The sequence below is a fragment of the Pleurodeles waltl genome, chromosome 1_2 (assembly GCF_031143425.1).
Source record: "Pleurodeles waltl isolate 20211129_DDA chromosome 1_2, aPleWal1.hap1.20221129, whole genome shotgun sequence".
Lineage (NCBI taxonomy): Eukaryota > Metazoa > Chordata > Amphibia > Caudata > Salamandridae > Pleurodeles > Pleurodeles waltl.
Window position 1 is genome coordinate 138,246,988 of NC_090437.1, and position 25,761 is coordinate 138,272,748.

Consider the following 25,761-nt stretch of genomic DNA (forward strand, 5'->3'; position numbering starts at 1 on the left):
GCTGCAAGCATCTCCTCCATCTCATCCAAGTCCTCTTGCGGTGCTGGACTCCCACCTCCAGTCTGCAGTGCTGCCTTCCTGTTCCGTGCTATTTTTTCCTTGGTCCTTCTCTAGCAGTCATGCCAGGGTTTCTTGCACTCAGTCACAGTTCCCCTGACCTCTGCCACACTGTTGATCTTATCCACACTCTGCTGCCAGATAGCCTTTCTCCTTCCAATTGGCAATTTTCAGGTGACAAAGAGTTGATTTTGATGCTCCGTCACCTCTCTCACCACTATTTCATGCTCCTTTGTGCTGAAACGACACTTCCTCTTTTTCTTCTCCCTCCCCTGGGTCTTGTCTGTGTCCTCCTGGCTGGTTCCTGGTTGAATGGGGTCTCCCTGGGGTCTCTCCTGGCTTCTGGGATCCATTTTGGGGCTCTTCTGCACTGTTTTCTCCGTTAGCATCTGTTTTTGACACTATTGCGGGCAAAAATGGTGCATATCCGTTTTGCGATGTGTTTACATGTCGTAAACCGGATTAGAGTAACTTTTCCACCGTTAATGGCATTTTGCTTACAACAAGCTGCAATGGTTAACGTGGGAAAAAATTACTCTAAACATTTTTTAGCGCCACCCAGTGGCAAAGTATAAATTTGATGCCCGAGTGGCATTAAAAAATTTCGCTAGTCAGCACTAACCTTTTTGAAGCAAAACTGCAGTAGCGCAGTTTTGCGTCAAAAAGTATAAATCAGGGCCATAACTGTATTTTGTAAGTTTGCGCCACCTTTACGTCATAAAACAACGCAAATGCAGTGCAAAAAAAGTATAAATATGGGACGGAGTTCCTAAAAGAGTAAAGAGTTTTTGGCACAGACAATAATACTGAGCAATTGATCGTGGGTGACTTTTTTGAAAGAAGGCCAAACAGTCTTGGATTTCTGGACTATCTAGCCTTGTCCTTATGTCCTCAGTAGAAGGTGTGGGGGAGCTCATGCCATTTTTTGACAAAGAAGGTGGCCCACGCTGGAGATTGGTTTTGAGTGGGTGCAGCGCTTGCACCAATTTTATGTTACTTTTTTAGGCAGATCTTCTTTTCGAAGCAGGTAGATTTGGATTAGTGCTTTTAAACAGATGCAGCAGATTCATCAAGGAGGCTTTTTGCACCATATACCTGTCTCATACACATCACCATATACCAGTCTCTCACATGTGGGAAATAGATCTTCTCTGCTATGCACATTGATTCCCTGCAGTACAGGTCTACCAGTACTATATAAAACATAAAATATTAAAATAAGCCCCACTATGCAAAGCACTATTTCCATGCTGGTTTGTTAGCCTTATACTTAGTTCAGTATTCCATTACTCCTTGTTTTGCCGACATGCTTTTTCTCCTCTCCGTTAACTCCCGCCTTCTCTGTACTCACTGAATACATGACCTGCTTTAGGACTATCCAGCTGCCTTTAGGCTGCAGTAGCCGCATCCACCACACTGCACTGGCGCTGTTGAGGTGAAAGAGAACCACGCGGTCTGAGTTGTTCGTTAGTGTTAGTGATAAGGCTAACCATTCCTGCTCTCTCCACCATCTACAGTTCCTTCTTGTACCCACCAAGTTTAAAGGAACAAAACATATTAACATTTTTTAGCCACTTGTTTGGCGCATGTCTGCCAGGGCCCTAAGCCAGCAGCAGTGGCAGACGTTGCCATAGATGGAATGGGTGGCTTAGGCCTCTTTGGTGATTGGGAATGGGGTGCTATTTTAAGGCTTATGACTGATGCAGGGTCATGCAGCTGCAGTGATGTGTGGTCCAATTTGGGGTTCCAGAGTCATGCAGCGGTTTTCACAGCTCCCTAAAGAATGAGACCCATTCACAGTACACTCTATCGGGGTCTGGCCTGGCTCGTATGCACAATAATATCATTTTCAGGTCGAGCGTGCAACCGCTCTGTTTTATTGCAATCTCTGTGGGCTACTAACCACGCCCACCACACGCCTACTACTATCACTCGTTCATGGTATTGCCTTTCAAAAATCCTTTATCATCATTAGTAAGTGCTGTACGTTTGTCCCTTCTTGGGGCAATTTTGCTACCACCTTGGTCATCATGTTACATGAATAATTGCACGTTTGCCGACATGCTTGACTGCGAGTAAAATTCCTTTTTTAGGGTTGAGCACAAAGCGCTCTGTCCCTGGTGTAATCTCTCTGTGGGCTTTTAACCACACCCATATCACATCCATCAGTTTGGTTGGCTCGTGGGCTTACCTTTTAAAATTTGCTTGATTTAATTAGTGAAAGGCATGTATATGTCATTCCTTTTCCTGTGTTTAGCCTGCCTGAGGGCACTGGCCAACTATGGAAAACATACGAGGCTCCATGTTTTCGAATGGTTTCTGGACTACCTTTTCTCTTTAGTTCGTAGGCAGTGCGATCTCACTAAGCAGTAGTGGAGCGCTTTGCATGACATTGACTCTGTTATATGGATATTTGTACTTTTGTCAGTTACTTGGATAATTACACTTTTGCAGGTTAAATGGATAATTGCGCTTTTGCCGATAGGTTTCACTGCGGCCATCGGCTCGCTTAGGTGAAACTGTTTTAATTTTTATTTTCACTTTATGTGGCAAGAAAAGTCCGGTTAGTTATGTGAAACTGTTTTACTTTTCATTTTCAGGTTACCTGGGAAGAAAAGTCCAGTTAGGAGTTTACAACGCTAATGGCTTTAACTCGTTTTATGTAGCTTTTCATTGTGCACGTCTGCTACTAAGCACTTAAACAACGTATTACTATCACTCAGTATAATGGGATTTCAGTTTAGGTACTTATAGGGATGGCAGGTTGAGTTGTCATCTTTCCAATTCAACCCCAAGGCCCACAAATCAGTAAAGATGTCAGCAGCCAGTGTTTAACTAAGTGAGCCTTCTTACCTGCAACCTGTGCTGTGTTTGTTTACTGCCCCTCCTTTGACCTGCCCTTGCAAAGGAAAGTCCCCCTGCACTTCTACTGTACCCAGAATGCCCTTTCAGTTGTGCATGCCAATTTAAATGGAAATATTTTTGATTTTGGTCACATGAATAAATCGCCACACTGGCAGCTGTGCAGCAATGCCTGAGGCCTGAGCTATTTTATATATAGAACACTTTAGTCTTACTGGGTGGCCCTAGAGTGAAGAAGAGGACATGCGCAACATAAACACCCGACTGAAAGGCACAGCAGCAGCATTGTTTGTATTAAGACACCCATAGACTTGTTTGTTTGAAATCGTGCCTTTCATAAGTGAGGTGGCGGAACTTATTAAGGAGGAGTTGTGAGGTTTTGTGATTTGTTACCATCAGGACTGGGTTTGTAGACATTTCTAACTCCTGCCCCAATCCCTCTCCCAAACCAAAGGCCTCCGTATTCCCTCCTTGCTTAAGCTGCTGTAATTTTTATGCATAGCATAGCAGCGCGCAAGCGCTGCTTTTCTGAAGTTTTGACGCCCACAACTGTCACTCCTTCATGAGCTTCCCCTTCAAAAATCTTTTGTTTTCATTGGTAAATATGCTTCACGTTTGTCCCTCCTTTGGGCGGTTTGGTTACCGTCTTGGCCATCGACCCTGTTACATGGCTAATTGCACTTTTGCCAATACTTTTGACTACGAGAAAACTTATTTTTTCTTTTGTGTCTTCCCGCTCAAGGCGTGGGGCTTTGAAACGGCTCTTATGTGAAACTGTATTAATTTTCATTTCCAATTTATGTGGCAAGAAAAGTCCGGTTAGGAGCTTACAACCCTAATAGCACTAACTCGAGCAAATGCGAGACCCATTGCATTGCAAATGCTTGTCTTTTGTGTCTCTTCATCATGCTCACACTCATGGTGGCCATGACGCTTTGAACTGGCTCCCTTATGTCAAATGTTTTACTTTTAATTTTCAATTTAAGTGGCAAGAAAAGTCCAGTTAGAAATTTACTATGCTAATAGCTCTAACTCGAGCAAACGTGAGACCCATTAAATTGCAAATGCATGTTAATAATCTGCTAGCTGTCCAGCTGTCCTTAGTGGAGCTGCACCTGTTTGCAGGTCTGTATTGCAGAGTTGTCCTGTCCATACAGCTAAAAAAGCAGCATTTTATCTTGCAGCCAGGGCCTTAAGTGAGCCGGGTCCTGGTGCTGCTCAGCACCGGCAGTTCAAAAAGCAGGTGCAGGACGGTTCCCTACTGAGCTCTCCGTTTTTGCCTTCACATAGTGGGTGAAAAAAAAAAACGTCATTCGGCAGCAGTACCACACTGCGCTGCCTTTGATGTTACTTCAAAGAGACTCGTCGTCGTTCTTTCACAGTGTCATAATTTCAGCATTTTCAATATTTTATACAACAAAGCCATTGTTGTTGCTTATTTATCTCATGCAAATAACAGCCATTGACAAAGCCAATAGTTCTGACTGCTCGTAGGTGTAATGTTACTTGTATTATATATATGGTTGCAATGACAGAAAGAAGCAGCAATTTACCAGTCGGACGGCACACAAGGCTAAGCACAGGTTTTTAGCTTACATGTTTTATGCCATGCCCTTAATTATTCACGGCTCTTTGAAAATCCCTCCAGTTTTTTCCTCCCATTTAAAGCCCTGCTTGCAGCCCCGCGTGGAAGGGACAGCCCTCCCAGCTGGATAGTATGTTCCTGAAAACAAAAAGGGAGCTTAGATGGCTGCAGAGTTGCATCCAACACAGAGTCTACTACATAGGAACTAGGCAAACCGCTGGGTGATAGGTCAGCTTTTTTTCAGTAGGGCAAGGTGGGGGTTTAAAATGTTTGAAGGGCTTGCATGATTGACTGTTTTCCAGATATATCTCCTGTTCATAATTTGGTAACCTTACTCTTAATGTCAGCATTATTATGTGGAAACGGTAAGAACTAGTAGTGCAGTTGGGAAGAGGCTTATGAAAAAATGAACGACTTTGGGATATGAGAGGAGGAGCTCCTTGGACGCCAGTGCTGGTGGAGTCATAGAGATTTTATTGTCTTTTGGGAGGGTAGAAAAGAAATTTATGGGGCGGGTGGGGGGTTGGAGAAAAAATATTATTGGGTGGGTGGAGGAGGAGCTGAAACAAGACATGAGATCTGAAACAGTGATGGTTCAGTAGGGGGGAAAGAAACAGGTACAGGGTGGATGGGTGGGTGGGAAAAGAAGCTATATAGATGGGCTGGATGTTAGGGAAGAGAAGCAACTTGGATGGGATAGAAAAGAAACAGACGAAGGGAGTGAACAGACGCCATATGGATGGGCCAGGGGAGGAAAAAGAAGCAACATGGGTGGGGGGAAGGTAAAAAAAAGCTCATGTGCTGGTGTTTGGGAGACAGCCTGAAAATTCAAGCCCTCGTATGTAGTGTTCAAACATCAAAAAATAGCTTCAAAAAAGTGAGCAGTGGAATGACACAAGTACTTTGTTCCATGCTCCAGATTTGGGCCAAACACAAGAGGAGAACATGATACTGGTATACCGTGACAAACTGGAACAAAGTAAAAGTAAATAAGAAGGACTCTGAAACTAACCTATGATAAGCTATCAGTAACCAGTGTAAACAAAATGTCACACAGAAACCACATGCACTCTTTAGGGGACACCTAATAAAAATGGAACACCATGAGCTGAACCGGAAGCTTTACAGCCAGCTGAGCGAACTAAAAAAAACATTTTCTGTACATATTATGCACTTGTTTGTGGGTGAGAGTGTGTTTGTGTGAGAGCGAGCCTGTGTATTTATGAGCATATGTGTCTATATGTATGACTGTGTGAGTAAAACTGAGGCCCAGATTTATACTTTTTCACGCAAAACTGTGTTAGCGCAGTTTTGCGTGAAAAAGTATAGCGCTGGCTAGTGGCATTCCAAGACGCCGGCCAGGCACCATATTTATGGAATGGCCTAGCTAGCTCTAATGCCCTGTTAGCATCCTTGTAAAGGACGCAAACATTGTGGGGGAGGCTTAGGGGAAACCAGAGCTTGTGCACTGAATTATGGCACTACACTGTTCAGAGGCAAAAAAAATGTCTCAAAGCGGTTATGCCTACAGGTCCCCTAATGCCTGCCCCTACCCAGTTGTTAAATAATGGCGCTAAGCAAGCTTAGCACCATTATTTAAGGCCCCCATCCCACCGTGTTGGATTTTAGCACATGGGAATAAATATGGCGCTAAGGCCATATCGTCCTTTTCTGGACAAGAACGCCTACCTTGCATCTCATTGACACAAGGTAGGTTTTCATGTCCTGAAAACAACATTAACTCCATTACTTTCTAGCTGTCTGGCACCAAAGTATAAATATGGAGTTAGGTTTGCGCTGAATTAGTGTAAAAAAAAAGAGTATAAATATGGGCCTAAGTGAGATCTGTTGGGTAGTGAGTGAGAATAAATGAGCTTGATAATCAGTGCGAATGAGTGAGTGTGACTAAGAGAGACTCAGAGAGTGGGTGGATGACAGTGAATAAGATTGAGTGTGAGAGAATGTTAGGTTTTGTGAATGAGTTACAGTGAGTGTAACTAGGAGTGAGAATGAGTAGGTCAGAGTGAGAAACAATAAGTGAGAATGAGTGAATAAAAGTAAAGAGTAAATTCAAGTGAGTACCAGTGAGTGAAACAATATAATTGAGTGAGAATAAGAGCAAATGTGAGAGTGAGTGAGTATGATAATAAATTAGACTAAGTGAGAATGAGGGATTAAGTGGGAATGCAATTGAATGTGAATAAGAAAGCATGAGTGAGTTGGGTTGAGAATGGGTGAATGGAAAAGAGAGAATGAATGACTAAATGCAATTGATTGAGAATGAATAAAAGTATGTGTCAATGAAAAGGAGTGAGTGAGTGAATGTTAGTAAGCGTGAATGGCAATGTGCTGTTATGTTTGCAAATTTACAGTTTGCCATGACATATTCAAGGTGATTCTTGGCTTATAAAATAACACTTGTTAAAATGTTGGAGCTGGCATGCTGGAGGCAATTCCTAGCATGACAGGTGCCTGTGATACAATATTGTCACTGACATACTGCCGGTAATTATTGGCATACTAGGCACGCGGGGTAAAGTTCTAACATACTAGAGATAATTCTAGACATAGGACGCCAGTAGGAGTATAAATCTTGATTCAGTTAAAATATAACCATGAAGAATACATATTAAGAGTTAAAAGCCATAGCACCAAAAACAAGAGCAAATAAGTTAGGATAAATAAAAAAACAAAAAAACAAAACAGATGTCCAATAAGACTTCAATGAGCACGTAACGTAGGGTCCGCCCCACATTTAGACCATTATAACATTCATTTCAGTACTGTTTTCAACATAAAAATAGACCTCAAAGATTTCAGACAGTACAAGCAGCATCCACTGGGTCCACCAGGCTCTGGCCAACGAACAATAGGATTACCCCAGCTTAAAAATGATAAGGCTAAAAATGCACGCAGAAATTTCATCCCCACCCATCGGTACTGTCTCATGCCCACAGTAAGATTAAATCCATGCCTCCTAAAGCATAATTACACAACTCAAAAATTTGCCTGCACACACATCCACAGGTATGAGTATTCTTGAGCATCAGAAGGTGTAACATAGCAGGCCTCACTTTCTTGAATTTTAAATATTTTAGAAGAGATATTCAAAATCGTTTTCAGGGCCAGGCAAAGTATGGTCACAGAAATACAAAAGCAACAATAGTTTGGGCTAACGAGTTATCACATGCACTTGGACCCAAGGTACCCTGAGCAAACCAAACCTTAGGAAAACTGATCAGTTGCACAAAGAGATTTAGCCTGAACCTTGTCAATAACTGACAGTGTTGAACATTATTCACCCATGTCAGATATGGTTCTGTTGAGGGCACTGTTTTTATGAAACATTAGGCAACAGCGGAGTCTGGAGTCCATATCAATCTTTTGAAACTCTGGGCGCCCAGACTTGCTTTGCAAGAATTTCTTCCCTCTCTAAAAGGTAAAGTGGTGCAGGAGTTTATGGACAACACTACCATCATGTGGTACTGCAACAAACAGGGTGGAGTAGGGTCCTGAACCCTTTGTCAGGAGGCGCTGCGCCTCTCGACATGGCTGGCACATCAGGACTTCACCCTGGTCGTTCAACATCTGGTGGGCTCTCTGAACACCAGAGTAGACAAACTCAGCCGTCGATGCATAGCGAATCACAAATGGCGTCTCCATCCGCAGGTGGCGCAAGGTCTCTTTCAGCAATGGGGAGAGCCTTGGTTAGATCTGTTTGCCTCTACATAGAATGCGCAATGTCAGCTGTTTTGCGCATTGGAGTTTCCAAGACAGCACTTGCTTGGTGACACTTTTCGTCTCGAGTGGACCTCCAGCCTCCTTCCCGCCTTTCTGCCTATAGCACTTCTGCCCAGAGTTCTCAAGAACATCAAGAATGACCGGGCCCAGGTAATCTTGATGGCTCTGAACTGGGGATGGAGAGCATGGTATCCAGAGCTACTGAGCATGACAACCGATCCTCCACTCAGACTGCCCCTTCGGGGGGATCTTCTGTCGCAGCAACAGGGGACAGTTCTCCACCCGAAACTGTCCAATCTCCACCTTCATGCGTGGTGATCAAGCGGTGGCAGTTGACGGCTTTTGATGTAATCTTGGCAGCCAGGCGTCCCTCCACCAAAACGGTATACGCCTGTCTTTGGCATACATTTGTGGCATGGTGTACCAACAAAACTGTTGATCCCCACTCTGCCCCTCTTTCTGAGGTTATTTTGTTCATTCTTTCTTTGGCCTCGCAGGGCTCTTCTTTGGGCACCCTTAAAGGATATTTATCAGCTGTCTCAGCTTTTATTAGGTTGCCTGATTAGCCTTCAGTCTTATTATGAAGTCTCCTATTGTTAGTAGATTCCTTAAGGGTCTCACCCATTTATTTCCTCCTACTCCATTTATCATGCCTCAGTGGGACCTCCATTTTGTCCATACTTACTTTAAGCATGCTCCCTTTGAGCCGATGCACAATTGTCCCTTACGGCTCCTTACTTTCAAAACTGTTTTTCTTGTTGCCATCACTTCTGCTCGCAGAGTGAGTGAGCTTCAGGCTCTATTTTCTATTTGTCTGTTCACCCTGACAAAGTGGTGTTACACACTAAAGCTTCATTCCTTCCCGAAATCGTTAGACCTTTTCATGTAGGCCAGTCCATCACATTGCCTACTTTCTACACGCACCCCCATCTTTTTCATGAGGGGGGGAGACTCCACTGCCTGGATCCAGAAAGAGCATTGGCGTTCTGTCTCAATGGTACTAAAGATTTTGGGGTGGATGATCAACTCTTTGTTGAATATGTGGGTGTGAAGAAAGGGAAGGCGGTGGAAAAAGTACCATCTCACAATGGGTCCTTCTTTGCATCAAGATGTGCTGCGCTTTGGCAAACAAGCAACCCCTTGAGGGCTTTCACGCTCATGCCACCAGAGCAACTGTTACTTCCACAGCAGTAGCACGTGGAGTTTCTGTCCTGGATATCTGCCAGGCAGCAACGTGGACATCCCTGCACACGTTTATTAAACAGTACTGCCTAGACAGTCAGGTCCAAGGGACGGCTACTTTGGTTGTTCGGTCCTGCAGGACTTTCTAGTATGATCTTGGTTCGCAGCCCACCTCCGAGGATGACATTGCTTGGGTATCTATTATAAGGTAAGGAATCTGCAACTAGAAATCTCTATCAGATGTACAAGTTACTTACCTTCGGTAAAGATATATCTGGTAGAGACATATTCTAGTTGCAGATTCCTTACCGACCCACCCATCCTCCCCACATGCAAACTGATTTCTAGGAACAGGGCTTCCCAATTCAGGGCCTTAGCTCTGGCGCACCAATTTCAGTGTTCTTTGTGGCTCTGCGCTTTGGCATGGAAAGTTGTGAAAAGAAACTGACGTCACAGCAGTGCGGCGGCATCTATGTACAGCTCTCAATGTCATCACAGCGACTAAGATGCCAATGACACCTGCAGAGTCAACCTCTGCCACCTAACGACCTGCAAGGGTATTGCTCAAAGAAAATTCTCCGGATCCAGTCTGAGGCCTGGGGGAAATTCTAAGGTAAGGAATCTGCAACTAGAATAGGTCTCAACCAAATATATTGTTACCCAGGGTAAGTAACTTGTACATCAATCAAGGAGATGGGTCTATTGCATCCTGGATCGGCTTGGTCACCTTTTTTTAAAATAGGGATGATAATGGATTGAGCCAGTGACATTTCTTATCTTAGATGACAGGGGTGCCCAAATAAGAGGATCACTCCTGAAGATGACTGCTTGGACTCCATCAGGGTTTGGTGCCTTACTTCCAGCTAGTCTCATGATGACATCCACAACTTCTAAAACAGACAATTAAAGTTTTGAATTTCCCAACTGTTGCAAAATGGTAGATTGAGGTAGAGGATCAGAACCTTGCTCTAAAGAATATATGTGACAAAAATGGTCAAACCATCTGTCTTCTGTCACAGAAGACAAAATAGGCTCATCCTCTCATGCTAGAAATTGACTATTAATGACCCTCCAAAAGGTAGCAGCATCATCGGGGTCACAGGCACTCAATAACTGATCCCCGGCCTCATCCTTAAGGAGCTTAAGGGCTGTGTTTAGATCACGGTGGGCTTTAGAGCACACCTGATTAAACCAGTGTTCTGCCTATTAGCAGTATGGTCTCTACTAGTAACAATAAAGGCACCCCTCACACTTTCACAAAGTGCTGAAACAACCCATCAAAACATTTTTAGGCTCCGAATCGGGATATGGGCAACATTCAAGCTTGCTACTCCTCTGACAGAACAGATTACCAAATAACCTCTCTGGGATCACTTTTGTCCATTTCAACCTCCTGCCCTGATCTGTAGAAGCAAGGTATATAGAGGAAGGACCTGGCAAGGGCCACTTCTGGTGTGTGTGATTTAACAATAAAACCAAAGGATTGTGATCACTCCAGCTAGAGCCTAAAACCCTATTCCTAATTAGAAAATGTAATGGGGATGAGGAGATTAACATATAATTCACTATAGTTTCACAACCCCTGCCAACATAGGTGTAATCCCCCAAAGAACGTGGTATGACCAGATTCAGGGATTGCATTAAAAACATTTTTGCAAGTTTCCTGTTCCCACTGGGTGGTGTGCTTAAAATGGGAACTTGAGGTTCACCCCCAGGCATAAACCCTGAAACATCTGACAAGCTCTTTTGCAGGGCTGAATGTTAAAATCACCCAGAATTACTATTGGAATAAAAGAGATAGAATTTGGGTCGAATTCTGCGGAGCATATTTTCAGTTTCTCAATGACCAAGCCCCTAGAGGTGATAACATGGAATATAGTGATTGACCATTTGAGTTAGAAATGTTTAAAACAAGAAGGTGTGATTTATCTGGGAAGATAAGAAGAACTGCTCCAATCTCTTCAGAGACAGTGATATTAGAATACACCCCTCTCCCTTTAGCCCGCCCAGAAGATGATGGAATGGCGGGCCGAAAAAATAGATAAGACCATCTAAGAAGGGGATATTACTGACTGACCAGATGTCTTGAAGGGTCAATATCCTATATTGTCTGATAAAATCGAGCCAGTTCTCATCAATAGCCTTCCCTTCAAGCTCAGCTACATTCCAAGACATAAATTTAAGATGATCAACGGCATCAGCTCCTATAAGGGAGGATCAAATCCTTTCCCCTGCAGGATATTTACATCTTTGCTACTGGTAAGGAGTAGTCAGTCCACCTCCTCAAGTGCAGGAAGTACATCTGATCTATTTGAAATGGGAAGGGAAGTAGCCTTAGCTTTATTTGGCCTGGAGTGAGCCCCATGATGTGTTTGACTCTGCAGCGATGATGTGAACCTAGATGTACTAGATTGTTGATGGTACCCAGTCTATAAAAGAACCCAAATGGCCGCATCACCATTCTCATGGTTGTATCATCCGTACTCTTGAAAGAGGCAAAAATTCTGCCTGCAGCCCATTATTACTAAACATTAGTCAGTATGCAATCACTGTGAAAACATTTGGGGCCAACCCCCCACCCACCCTACTCTGCGAACCATATTGATTTTGCCATTGATACTCGCATCAGCCCCTGTCCTTGTGGTCACCCAGTGTGCCATTTTATTTCTTAACTGTTGATGATTTTCACTGGTATTTGACTTCAGTGGGGGCACACTTTCCAAAACAGCCAAACAGGGTGTACAATCAGGTGGAAGATACAGTTGATCAGTATTGGACAAAAGTACACTTGCTGGCCCCCTGGCAACAGACACTGAGTGACCTTTACTCACAATATCCAAAACAGGGACATACGCTAGAAGCGCTTCATCATTAGCTACTACCTGTGTATTGGCAGGAGTATTTTTCATCGCTACACGAATAACCCCATAGCCCAGGCGGTTCTAGTCAATTAAATTTCTAGGTTAAGCGGGGGCAGGGGTGAAAGTCTGTGCGGACTGTACAATTTGACATGTGGGGTGATTATAGGCCTGATGTGAAAGCAATTTCTCTGTTAAAACATTATTAGATTCTAAAAATTTGTCAACTTCACATTTAAATCAAAAATAGCATATTTTACAGTACTAAGCTCAGTCCTCAAACTGCCAACAATAACTTTAATAGCATCCAAACATAGAGTATTAGGTGCCAGGTCAGAAGTAGGAGACTGTCAGGCCAAGTGGAGGGTTAGTACAATCAGAAGAGGCTACAGGGTTCAATTCATATTGGTAAGTTGAACAGTTGTCATAATTTCCAAATGTGACCATCCATTCAAGGAAGCTGTCTGTGCAACATGCAGAGCGACAGAGGTCAAAGCTCTTACCTCCTCTGTTGTAGGTTTGATGAGGGGATTATAGCACTTGGAAAAATACCTATGGCTTCTCATTATAAAATTGACGTATCCTAGTTTTAGAAACCTTTGGAGCCTATACCACAGGCAAGTTTTTCCTCTTTGCTGAGAGTGGCCTCCACCTACACTGTTAAATGTTCACTGTTCTCTGAGGTACATTTTTTAGCTGCATGTCTCCGGGCAGTATTAGACTCCTACCCAACACCAAACAGATGATCAACTTCCTTTCTCTTATTGATAATAAAGTCTTATATCAGAACGCCAAGTAGTGAGGGTACGTTTTGCCACTAACTAGAATAGAAATCGACACACAAAGAGGGGGGAGCTGAGGGATACTCTTTAAAACCAGCTACATAACTTAAAAAAGACACTCCTACCAATAAAAGTCAGACATTATCCGGTCGCACAACCAGGGTGGGTGGCCCTGCCCTACCTTTTCCTGTCTAAGATGGGCATGGACGGGCCAGTCCATGGCTTAGGCTTCGCCAAGGCGTGGCCTGTTGCGTCCCGCATATCTCTTTCTCCTCCTTCTTGATGACAACATGAGTGCCTCAAAGCACAAGACTTTGTGGGGCTTGTAGTCCCCTTTTAGCATCTCTTAGCATCCCATGTAGGGGGTACAGGCAATACACTTTATAGCACTGGAGGTCAAGCTCCTCTTCCCCTTCTTGATGATGGCCTGAGGGCCTCCAAGCACAAGGCTTTGTGGGACATGTAGCCCCTTCTTAGCATTCCACGCAGTGGGTGCAGGCAATGTGCTTTATATTTCTGGGAGGTCAAGCTCCTCCTCCCCTTCCGTGATGATGATGTGAGTGCCTCCAGGGACAAGGTGCTGGGGGGCTTAGTGTCTCTTAGCAACACCAGCAGAAAAGTGTTGACACTGGCATACTGGGCAAACTTCTTGGCATGGCACATCCTTACTAAAATGCTGGTGCTTGCACATAGGAGGTCATTCCTGGCATAAGGGAGAACAAATGTGGCATATCTGAGGGGGTAAATCAAGAGTGCTGTCTCTGACATGCCAGGGGTACTTTTTGGCGTAAGGGCTATCCCTGATACATGGGCAGCATTAATGGCAAAACTGGCATATTCTTTGAAATTTCTAGGTTGAGGGATCCCATGGCATATGAGGGTACCAATGCCAAAATGCTGGCCCTGGTCAAAAGATGGTATTTATAGGGTTGAGCGCAAAGCGCTCTGTCCCTGGTGTAATCTCGCTGTGGGCTTTTAGCCACACCCATGTCAAGCCCATCAGTTTGGTTGGTTCATGGGCTTGCCTTCTAAAATTATCTTGATTTAATTAGTGAAAGGTATGCATACATCATGCCTTTTCCAGTGTTTAGCCTGCCTCGAGCGCACCGGCCAACTACTGAACACATACGAGGCTCCATGTTTTCCATTTGGTTTCTGCACAACTTTTTCTCTTTATTTCGTAGGCAGCATGATCTCACTGGGCAGTAGTAGGGCGCTTTGTATGACATCGACCCTGTTACATAAATATTTGCACTTTTGCCAGCTATATGGATAATTGCACTTTTGCCGGTAACATGGATAATTGCATTTTTGCCGATACGTTTCACTGTGAGCGAACTTCTGTTTCCTTTTGTGTGTTTGCTTTGCCCTCATGGCGGCCAACAGCGCGCTTATGTTTAACTGTTTTACTTTTCATTTTATGTGGCACGAAAAGTCCACTTAGGAGTTTACAACGCTAATAGCTTTAACTCGAGCAAAGGCGAGACCCATTGCATTGCAAATGCTTGTTTTACTTATGGGAGCAACCATTGCACAGTTAGTGCATGGGGTGTGCACGGATTTATTAGCCTTTACAGAACTTAACTATTTAATGCGTGCACTTTCAGAGCCTATGACTATTTTACAAATGTGAGAACTGTGTTTAAAATGCAGTATTTGGCCCCATTTGTTGCAACAGTTTTTCCATGAAGACACCCCCCTGTAGCAGAGATCTGGCTCACAATTTAGGGTACCTATGACATCTCACCACTTTCAAAATATCATGTCAGCACCCTAATATCGTTGGTATCTAAAAGAGACATTGGTGTTGTTATATTGATCATAGAATCATAATGGATTTTCAGCGATGTTAATAATGGTGATTTGATCAGTGTTAAAGTCAAGTAATGGCCAACATTATACTGGACACAGAATATTCAAGTGTTCACTTTGAACTTTTTCAAAGTGAACACTTGAATATTCTGTGTCCAGTATAATGTTGGCCATTTGCTTTCACCGTCGACCTTTTTCGTTCCTAGGATAAACGCAGCTTCCATAGTCACCTTTACCCCATTACATAATTGTCTCTCATCTGAAATTAGAAATGTCCTTCTTAATTGGAACAACTCGTTAGCAAAGGAGATTAGATGTGTTTAAAATAGTTGTAAGCTTTTAAAGCTTGTGTTGTTGCCACTGAGGGTGTGATTGTGTTTTGCCTGAAGTATAGCTTCAACATTTTAAATAATTAACCGATTGTTTTGTAATGCACTTTGCAATTATGCTAAATTGCAACCAGCCAAATGAACGAGAGAGTTGTCAAAGCTTTCTTTCACACTTAGGTGACGCACAACAGTAATCCTGTTAAATGTTATTTGCAGCAATATCTTCAATTGTCCAAGACGAGGACGAATGCACAGGAGAGACTGGGGACCGCAACGCTCAGTAAGCAAAGCAGCTCAGGAACAACTCGGAATGCATAAACAATCATCGGGTGCAAAAAATTATGACATTTCTTAAGCTGTGAACATTTAATAAACAGTGCAAATTGTGCTAATAACAGAATTTGTTGTATGTACTACAATGCATGCAACCCAGCATAAAGAACAAGATTATAGTTTTCATCTTTTCATCAATGTGCAGAGGATAGGGACACAAGGGCCAATTTCACAAATGCATTTTGGAGTACTTAAAGCAGTAATCCTGTAGTATGTTTTATCGGTGTCTTTGTGAATTAACACAGAAACATCTACAGGCATTGGCGATGCCAATAGGTCTGGCTTATGAATGAAAGAGCCTAAATAATTTGTTTGCACGCAGTCTCTCAGTCATCATTGCACTCATGCACCCATTCATCAATCCATTGACTCACCTTTCCATTCATTCATACAGTGACAAAATCCACAATAAAAGACAAACTCAACAACATATGCAAGATAAATTAAAAGAATACAAGTAGAAAAATGAAAGCATGATGCCTAATAAACACAGCAAGTATATGTTTTCCTATGTGCTGGCTGAGCTAGAGACCAAAGTCCAGCTAGGCACTTTCCAAAAAACAGGTCAGTCGTCAATGTAAAAATTTGATTTGTCCATGTTCCGTTTTGGGGTGTTTCCTGTTGCAGGCACTAGGCCTACCAACACAAGTGAGATTCAGTTTTTATTGGGAGACTTAGGGGAATGCTGGGTGGAAGGAAATTTGTGGCTCCTCTCAGATTCCAGAACTTTCTATCACCGAAATGTGAGGAAAAAGTGTTTGTTTGCCAAATTATGAGGTTTGCAAAGGGTTCTGGGTAACAGAACCTGGTGAGAGTCCCATAAGTCACCCCATTCTAAATTCCCCTAGGTGTCTAGTTTTTAAAAATGTATAGGTTTGTTAGGTTTTCCTAGGAGTCGGATGACCTAGAGGCCAAAATCCACAGCTAGGCACTTTGCAAAAAACAGGTCAGTTTTCTTTGGGAAAATATGATGTGTCCACGTTCTGTTTTGGGGCACTTCGGTGATAGAAATTTAAATAAATGTGCCCCCCCAGGGGAGTGACCCTTGCCTAAAGGGTTGCTCCCCATCCGTAAAAAAAAATTAAATCTCTGGTGCCTAGTGGTTTCTGCCCATCTTGGGGGCAGATCGGCCTAATTGAAATAGGCTGATAAGCGATCCTTGCCTAAGGGGTCGCTCCCCACGTGTAAATTGTTTTAAAAAGATGATCCCTGGTGTCTCGTGGCTTCTGCCCTCCTCCCCCCCAGGGGCAGATCGGCCTAATTAAAATAGGCTCCCAAGGGGTCGCTCCCCTTCATTATTTATTTACAAAAAAACAAACTCCCCGGTGTCTAGAGGGCATTTCTGCAGCCCGATCGCTTTACCATCGGGCTGCAGAAATGCTCAAAAAGACAGGAAAGGAAAGGAAAAAGCATTTCCTTTCATGTCCCTCTGCCCGCTCCAGCCCTCCCCCGATCAGAAGAGAAATGCTTTCATTTTTCTTCCGATCGTGCTGGAAGCTGAGCTTCCAGCGTGATGGGGCAGCCCCTGATAAGGCCAGCGCGCGATCCGGCGCTGACATCATCAGACGTCACTTGGGGGACCTGGGATGGAAGGGGAAGCGATGGTACTCCCATGGGAAGAGATGGAAAGAGAAGCAATTCTCCTTCCATCCATGCCCAGGGGAGGGGGTGGGCCAGATGCAGGACGAGCTGGTCTCGTCCTCAACACATGACAACCATGGCTTAGACCAGCTTGTCCAGGGCACCCAAGGGGTTAAGATACATTTAAATAAAAAGAAGAGAAACAAAGATATGCAAGCAAAATTTCTAAAGAATATTCAAATCTAAAGCAGTGGCCCAACAGCCCTATTACTGAAGCACACTTATTTTCCGGTGGATGTACATACATGATCAGAAAATGCCATCGTTGACAGAGGAAAAGAATCAATGACTGATGCAGAGTAAACTAATACCCAGTGACGTTCACTGTCATGGATGGAAGTCGAGTGTCAATTAAGGGTGGGCAGAACTCCTGGAATTGTATTCTGTGGAATTCCGCTGAGTTACATAAAAACTCAGTGGAATTCCGCAGAGTTCTGCCCACTGTATTATCAAAACCCAAGCTTGACTATAATTGTTTCCTGATACAGTCAAACTTGTGATTTAAAAATCTAGATTTGCCAGGCACAAACTAGACATTTAGAATGATCACAGTGCATGAAATTACATTATATTATGGGTATGCATGGGGGAAATTATATCACCTAGACTTACACTAATAACGTCACATGATCTTTGTCACCATGAACCTGCGGAGAAGCAAGGTTGATTCTATGGTCATAGTCTGGTGTGGACGAGGCGTGCCATATGCTGTGAAATACAGACAACTGCAACATTTTTCAAAGGAAGAACACCCTGACAGCAGAGATTATGTTTTCCGCTCCTGTCCTCAATGTCAGCAGCTCCTTCTATTTGCAAGAATGGGGCTGCCGTGCATGAGAAAGAGAACATGGGCTCAGCCACGGAGATTCAGTTTCAAATCCCGAACCCAAAGGATGCAATGTGACATATTCTCCGGTGTATCCCCAGAAGATAATAACTGTGCAGTGGGTCTATCAAAAGTGCCATGCTGATTTGTAGACATTTGCCCTTGACCTTGTACCAGAGCTGATGAATTTACGCGGGCAGTGCATGAATGTTTCATGCAGTTTAAGACATCATTAGCAAATGACAGATAAAGGAATCATTAAACAGCACATACCTACAAGCACTCTTGATGTGTACCTCATCCCATTCCCAACCTGTAGCAGTCAGCCACTGCTGTAGCAGCACATTACTCTTATGCTGGTCTGCAACTCACACTAGCCTGCAAGCAATGCTGCTTCATCAGATTAGCAGTAGCACTGCTGCTTCTTCAATGTACCTCAATCTCAAGCCGTAGCAACCAGCCACAGCTGTATCAGCACTTCATTCTCAAGTTGGCTTTGTGCATCTCACCCCTGTAAGGCAAAACGGCTGCATCAAGAATAAGATTAGCAGCAGCACCCGCTGCTCTGCCAAAGTACCTTAAACCTATTCTCTACCTGTAGCATCCACTACTTTGCCGACACTGCAATCCTCACACAGGTCTGCGTATGCAACCCAAGGCTGTCTGCAAGCAAAGCTGCTGTATGTTCATCTAGTACAGTAAGAGAACATCCATGAATCACAGACCGTTCTCACTAGCTATTAAGGAATAAAATATTGATGACTGTGATTAACCCGTTCTGTGCCGGGGACATAATGGTTACGTCCGCCGGCAGAGTGCTCCTGTGCCGAGGACGTAACCATTACATCATGGCACATCTCTGTGGACTCCCCTCCCTGCCCCCCAAGGCAGGGTGAAGTGAAGCGATCTGGCTGCTGAAATGCCCACTAGACACCAGGGATTATTTCCGATAAGGAAATTGGCATAAGGGAAGCAACCCCTTGGGCAAGGGTCTCTCCCCAGGGGAACAATTATTTCAAGGCCGCCTAGGGCCAGATCGGCCTATTGTTATTAGGCTGATCTGCCCCCGGGGGGGGGGGACAGAAACCTCTAGGCGCCAAGGATATATATATATTTTTTTGTGTGGCAAGGGTCACTCCCCTAGGGGGCAAATTAAGTTTAGGCCATAAACCACTAAATACCAGGTACCAGGGAGTTTTCTTTAAGGTGAATTTCATGCAAGACAAGGGTCGCTCCCCGGGGGGGTGGGGGTGAGGGGGGGATTTATTTTAGGCCATTTCTGCCCCTTAGGCCGATCTGCCTTCAAGGGGGCCAGAAACCATTAGGCACCAGGGACTTTTCTTTTCTTTTTTGTTTTACAGATGGGAGCGACCCCTTAGGCAAGGGTGGCTCCCCTGGGGGGCAAATTGTAATTAGGCCATTTCTGCCCCACTTGGGGGCAGATCGGCCTATTTTTATTAGGCCAATCTGCCCCCAAGGGGGGCAGAAACCACTAGACACTAGGGATTTTTTTTATTTTTTATTACCGATGAGGGGTGACCCCCTTAGGCAACGGTTTTATTATACTTGCGCATAAGGGGGGCACAGGGGGACAAAATATTTTTAGGCCTTTTCTGCCCCCCCCCCTATTATGATTAGGCCGATCTGCCCCCGGGGGGGTCAGAAACCCCTAGACACCAGGGATATATTTTTGTTTATGTTTACTTTTGTTTTTTATATATGGGGAGCGACCCCTTACGCAAGGGTTGCTCCAATGGGGGGAAAATTGTATTTAGACCTTTTCTGCCCCCCTTGGGGGCATATCGTCTAATTTTTGTTAGGCCACTCTGCCCCCATGGGGGGCAGAAACCACCAGACACCAGGGATCTTTATTTTTTTGCATCAATTTCACGCAAGGAGAGTGACCCCTTAGGCAAGGGTTGTTCCCCTGGGGGGCAAATGTATTTTAGGCCATTTCTGCCCCCCTTGGGGGCAGATTGGCCTATTTTTGGAAGCTCAGCCAGAGACCAGGGAAGATTTTATTTTCAAAATAAGAGGGTGGGGGTATGGCCATATCCTCACCCCAAATAAATGGGGACAAACTTGTTCTGCCACCAGTAGGCAGATGGGGGGTGGTGGCTACCAACCAGTATGGGCCTGGTTATGCCCCCACCCCAACTGAAGGGCATAACAGTCTTTCAGCTCTCCCCTGCACACTAAAACATCTTATCCCACGGCAAGCAATAGGACATTTGATTATTTTGGGTTTTGGTTTTACATTTGGGCCATGAGAGCTTGGCACACTCTCAAAATCGTCCCACTTGGAATGGTGAGGCCTGCACTTTATGGACTTTGGGACGCTGCCATGTAGAAAAATCCTCAAGACCTAGACACATCTGAAAACTAAACATCTGGGTGATTCCAGGGTGGTCTTACTCACATACTCACATGCACGCCACACCATTTTCTTACCCACAATGCCCTGCAACCCTTCAACTTTGCAGGAAATCACACATTTTTCCCACGTTTTTGTGATGGAACCTTCCGGAATCTGCAGGAATACCCAAAATTTCTACCACCCAGCATTGTCTCATCTATACCGATAAAAATTCTGCTGCACTTGTCAGCCTAAAAAAGATTTTTTTCAAACAGCCCTTTTGGACCCGCTTTGGTTCCCCCTCAATTTTGACATGTTTTTGGCCCTTCCCTGTCACAAACACTTGGCCCACCTACACAATTGAGGTATCATTTTTACCGGGAGACTGAGGGGAACGTTGGGTGGTAGGAAATTTGTCCCGGTGCGGTGATCCCACACAGAAATGTGGGAACATTTTGATTTTTTAGCTACATTTGAGGTTTGCTGAGGATTCCGGGTAAGAAAACATTGGGGGAGCCACACAAGTCACACCTCTCTGGACTCCCTCTGGTGTCTAGTTTTCAGAAATGTTTGGGTTTGGTAGGTTTCCCTAGATGGCTGCTGAGCCAAGGACCAAAAACCAAGGTGCCCCCCTCCCCTGCAAAAACAGGTAGTTTTGTATTTGATAATTTTGGTGTGTCCAGATAGTGTTTTGGGGCATTTCCTTTCGCGGGCAGTAGGCCTACCCACAAAAGTGAGGTACCATTTTTATTGGGAGACTTGGGGGAACGGTGATTTAAAGGAAATTTGTGGCTTCTCTCAGATTCCAGAACTTTCTGTCACCGAAACGTGAGGAAAAAGTGTTTTGTTTGCCAAACTTTGAGGTTTACAAAGGATTCTGGGTAACAGAACTTGGTGAGAACCCCACAAGTCACCCCCATCTTGGATTCCCCTAGGTGTCTAGTTTTTAAAAATGTGCAGGTTTTGTAGGTTTCCCTGGGTGCCGGCTGAGCTAGAGGCCAAAATCCACAGCTAGGCACTTTGCAAAAAACAGGTCTGTTTTCCTTGGGAAAATGTGATGTTTTCATGTTGTGTTTTGGGGTATTTCCTGTTGTGGGCCCTAGGCCTACCCACACAAGTGAGGTACCATTTTTATCTGGAGACTTGGGGGAACGCTGGGTGGAAGGAAATTTGTGGCTCCTCTCAGATTCCAGAACTTTCTGTCACTGAAATGTCAGCAAAAAGTGTTTTTTGCCAGAATGTTGAGGTTTGCAAAGGATTCTGGGTAACAGAACATGGTGAGAGTCCCACAAGTCACCCCATCTTGGATTCCCCTAGGTGTCTAGTTTAAAAAAATGTGCAGGTTTGGTAGGTTTCTCTAGGTGCCGGCTGAGCTACAGGGCAAAATCTACAGATAGGGACTTTCCCAAAAACTCGTCAGATTTCAATGTAAAAATGTGATGTGTCAATGTTGCATTTTCTGTCGCTAGCATTAGGCCTACCAACGCAAGAAAGGTACAGTTTTTTATTGGGAGACCTGGGGGAACACAGAATAGCAAAACAAGTGTTACTGCCCCTTGTCTTTCTCTACATTTTTCCCATCCAAATGTAAGACAATGTGCAAAAGCGACATCTATTTGAGAAATGCCCTGTAATTCACATACTAGTATGGGCACACCGGAATTCAGCGATGTGCAAATAACCACTGCTTCTCAACACCTTTTCTTGTGCCTATTTTGGAAATACAAAGGTTTTCTCAATACCTATTTCTCACTTTTTATATTTCACTAAATTAATTGCTGTATGCCCGGTATGCAATGAAAACCTGTTGCAAGGTGCAGCTCCTTTATTGGCTCTGGGTACCTAGGGTCCTTGTTGAACCTATAAGCCCTACACATCCCCACAACCAGTAGAGTTTAGCAGACGTAACAGTATATTACTTTTGAAAATCTGACATTGCAGGAAAACGTTACAGAGTAAAATGTGGAGAAAAATGGCAGTTTTTTTCACCTCAATTTCAACATTTATTTATTTCAGCTGTTATTTTCTATATGAAACCCTTGTAGAATCTACACAAATTACCCCTTGACGAATCCAGCATAGGTTTCACACCAATTTCTGTCACTAACTGGAAGGAGGCTGAAAGCACAAAAAATAGTAAAAATGGGGTATGTCTCAGTAAAATGCCAAAATTGTGTTGAAAAATTGGGTTTTCTGATTCAAGTATGCCTGTTCCTGGAAGCTGGGAGGATGGTGATTTTAGCACCACAAACTCTTTGTTGATGCCATTTTCAGGGGGAAAAACCACAAGCCTTCTTCTGCAAGTTTTTTTTCCCTTTTTAAAAAAAAACAAAAAAACTTTTCGCTGTATTTTGGCTAATTTCTTGGTCTCCGTCATGGGAACCCACACCATCTGGGTACCTCTAGAATCCCTAGGATGTTAGAAAAAAAGGATGCAAATTTTACATGGGAGCTTATGTGGACAAAAAGTTAAGTTATGAGGCCCTAAGCACGAACTGCCCCAAATAGCCAAAAAAAGGCTCAGCTCAGGAGGGAAAAAAGCCTGGCAGCGAAGGGGTTAAAGGAAAGGAAACAATTCAGCTTGAAGTATGGCTTTGTTCTGAGTAGGTGGGGATTATTGACTCAGCATTTTGATATCTCCAGCATCTCCAGCAGTAAATGCCATGACTCAAAACCTACGGGTGACTTAGCAGAATTTTGGACGACCAACATACACACACAACATCACCGGGAGTGTCACCAGTGTTGCCAGATGGATTTACCAAAGAACAAGCACAATTGCATGCAAAAACGTCCAAAAAACAAGCACAACCCAAACAACAAACATTGCATTAGAGTGTTTGTGGATGTTCGGAATGCAGTGCTGATTAGTGAGCACCAGTAAATTCCGATACTCGGTTTTTGGTGGAGTTGTTGCCCTACTCCACACTCTTAACCAGAAGTTGCTGACATACACATACCCCCCGCCACGCCAGAAGCATACCAGAGAGAGAGATGGCTCTTCACTTCTCTTAACTGGTGAGCACCTAATGGTTGTGAAGGCGCACTTTTACTAAAATGAGATACATCTTTTGAGAGGTAATATATTCTCTCTGTTTAGACAGGGGCAGGTATAAGATACACCCATTAATAAAAAGGGAGCACTTTGGGCAGAAGAGGAATTTACCCATTGGGATGAACGACTAAACAGCCACGGCCTCGGAATTTAAAACCTGGTTAGTTTAAGTCGGGATCATTCAGTGAGACCATCGCATGTAGAGGTAGGTTTTGTTCCCACGGACGTAAACCACAGGCAATCATGGGTGCAATGGGATACACTTGACAGTACCTTTTTCCTTGTCCAATAGATACATCTAATAAGTTGGTTTTGTGGCGATTGATTATAGAGTCCAGCACTAGGATACGCACAGTTGTAAGACCGTACAGGTATGAGCTTGAGACTGAAAAGAGAGAAGCCATCATTTTTAGTGATGTGAAACTGGTCATGCACTCGCATCAGTTCACCCTTCTAAAGCGTACCGCCTCAATAATAAGTATACGTGCTGCGTCCCATTGATATATTTTTTGAGGCATAATGCAGGGGTTGCATGTGGTCACTGGGTCCTCTTCTCCAATCACTTTAATTACCTTAATCAATTTAAAGACCTCACAGTTGAATGAAAGACATGCAGTCAGCGGGAATATTTTTGTGCTTAGCTGAGCCATTAGGAATACTATCAAGCAGATATGTTCAGTGCACATAAGAGAAAGACAGATTTTTTCAGTTTTAAAGTATATTCTGGCTTGGTCATTTTAACAGAAATAAAAGAAAGAATTTTTCTTTCTTATATATATTCTCATTATTTTTATATATATTCTCACTATTAAGAACCAATTGTGATACATATAACACAGGATTCTGTTTATTTCATGTTCATCTCGCCTTATATGGCTCTGAAGAGGCCAGAAAGCATACAGAAAACGCGTTGGCTTTCCTTTTTAAAGGAGCTCACAAGAAACAAAAAGAATAATCCTAAAACACTGCAATCGAAGCATAACAACAAATAGGCTTGGATCATCAGATTGGGTGGTATTTATAGACATGTGTACAGCCTGTAAAATAGACCTAGAATTTACAAAAAGTTGTGGGTCGTTAATCCCATATTAATATATGAGGAAAGAGTGTACTAACCCTTGTAACAGCAAAACATTTGTTTTATATATGAATGCGATGTATCATGCAACAGTTTTACCATTAGAGGAACATGTCAGAGGTAGACAGTATTTTAGAACAAAAAATAAAATAAAGCTTAAATAGCTACCAGCTATCTTGAGTGTTTTTTGTTAAAATTATTTTGAAGTCATAGTTGATACTTGGCTTGGATTCCAAAAGTAATGAAGATACTGCTATAGGCTACACAGGACATATAATTAATCCCTTGTGGGCCACTTCTTTTTCTGTAACTCCACACTCCAAGCGGAGTGGCAAAAACTCCAAGAACTCAGCTGGCAGATTGGAGTTACCCACCCACCTTTGGTGTCAGTGACACTCAGATAGAGCAATGGCAGAACCAACCAAAGGCCCACTTTGTATCTATAAGGATATACAGTTATATATATATTTTTTTACAAGATCTTAGTACATATCTAAGAAGAGATTCTACCAAGGATTATTAAAGTGCAACGCTTATCCCCCTAGGGTTTGTCATAGGCAGTAACCAACATCAATCCCTGCAAAGGTAATTTGTCATTTTTTGTAACTAAATACCTGTCTGTAGGCTTTAACACAGTAAAATAACAATCAACACTTAAATGCCTGTTGATTTTAACATGTGCTTTAACACAATTGATATGTCAAGCCTGATGTATTTATTAACACGTTTCAGATCAGACTTATGGCAGCAGAAATATGCTTTTTAGTGAACCAATCAGTCCAGCAGCTATTTTCAGTGACTATTCACCATAACCAACTGATGCCTCCCGTACTGTGCGTAAGCTTTACCAGAAGGCAATCACTGAGCATCCAGAGATAACATCACATAGTATACTAAATTGCAGTTGTAAAATCAAAATACTATCTGTCCTAAAACGGCTTAAAAAGGATTCTGACAGTACAAATCTTCTTACCCACGGTATTTCAAAAGGGGTAACCAGTACCAAAATGCTTACCTACTATGGTAATCTGTGAGATTCCATGTAACAAAATACCTATCTGTAGGCTTTAATACAGAGTAATAACAATCTACCCTTAAATGCCTATTACCTTTAATATGTACTTTTCACAAGTAATATGTCAGGCCTACTGCCTTACATAAACTTTCATTATAAACAATCAAGCTTATAAACTTTGTAATTGGCTTATTAGCATAAGCAATGCAGACCTACTGAGTAGGTGCATAAGCCTTCCAACAAGGTGTA

At 43.3% G+C, this 25,761-nt stretch overlaps 1 long non-coding RNA gene across 1 annotated transcript in view; it reads left to right on the forward strand.

The window, feature by feature from the left end:
* Positions 1 to 15,555, forward strand: part of LOC138295383 (uncharacterized) — a 116,302-nt gene extending 100,747 nt beyond the window's left edge. Inside the window, exon 3 of the long non-coding RNA XR_011203589.1 lies at positions 15,425 to 15,555. This is a non-coding gene — a long non-coding RNA (uncharacterized lncRNA). The remainder of the gene's footprint in view (positions 1 to 15,424) is intronic.
* The last annotated feature ends 10,206 nt before the right edge of the window (positions 15,556 to 25,761 follow it).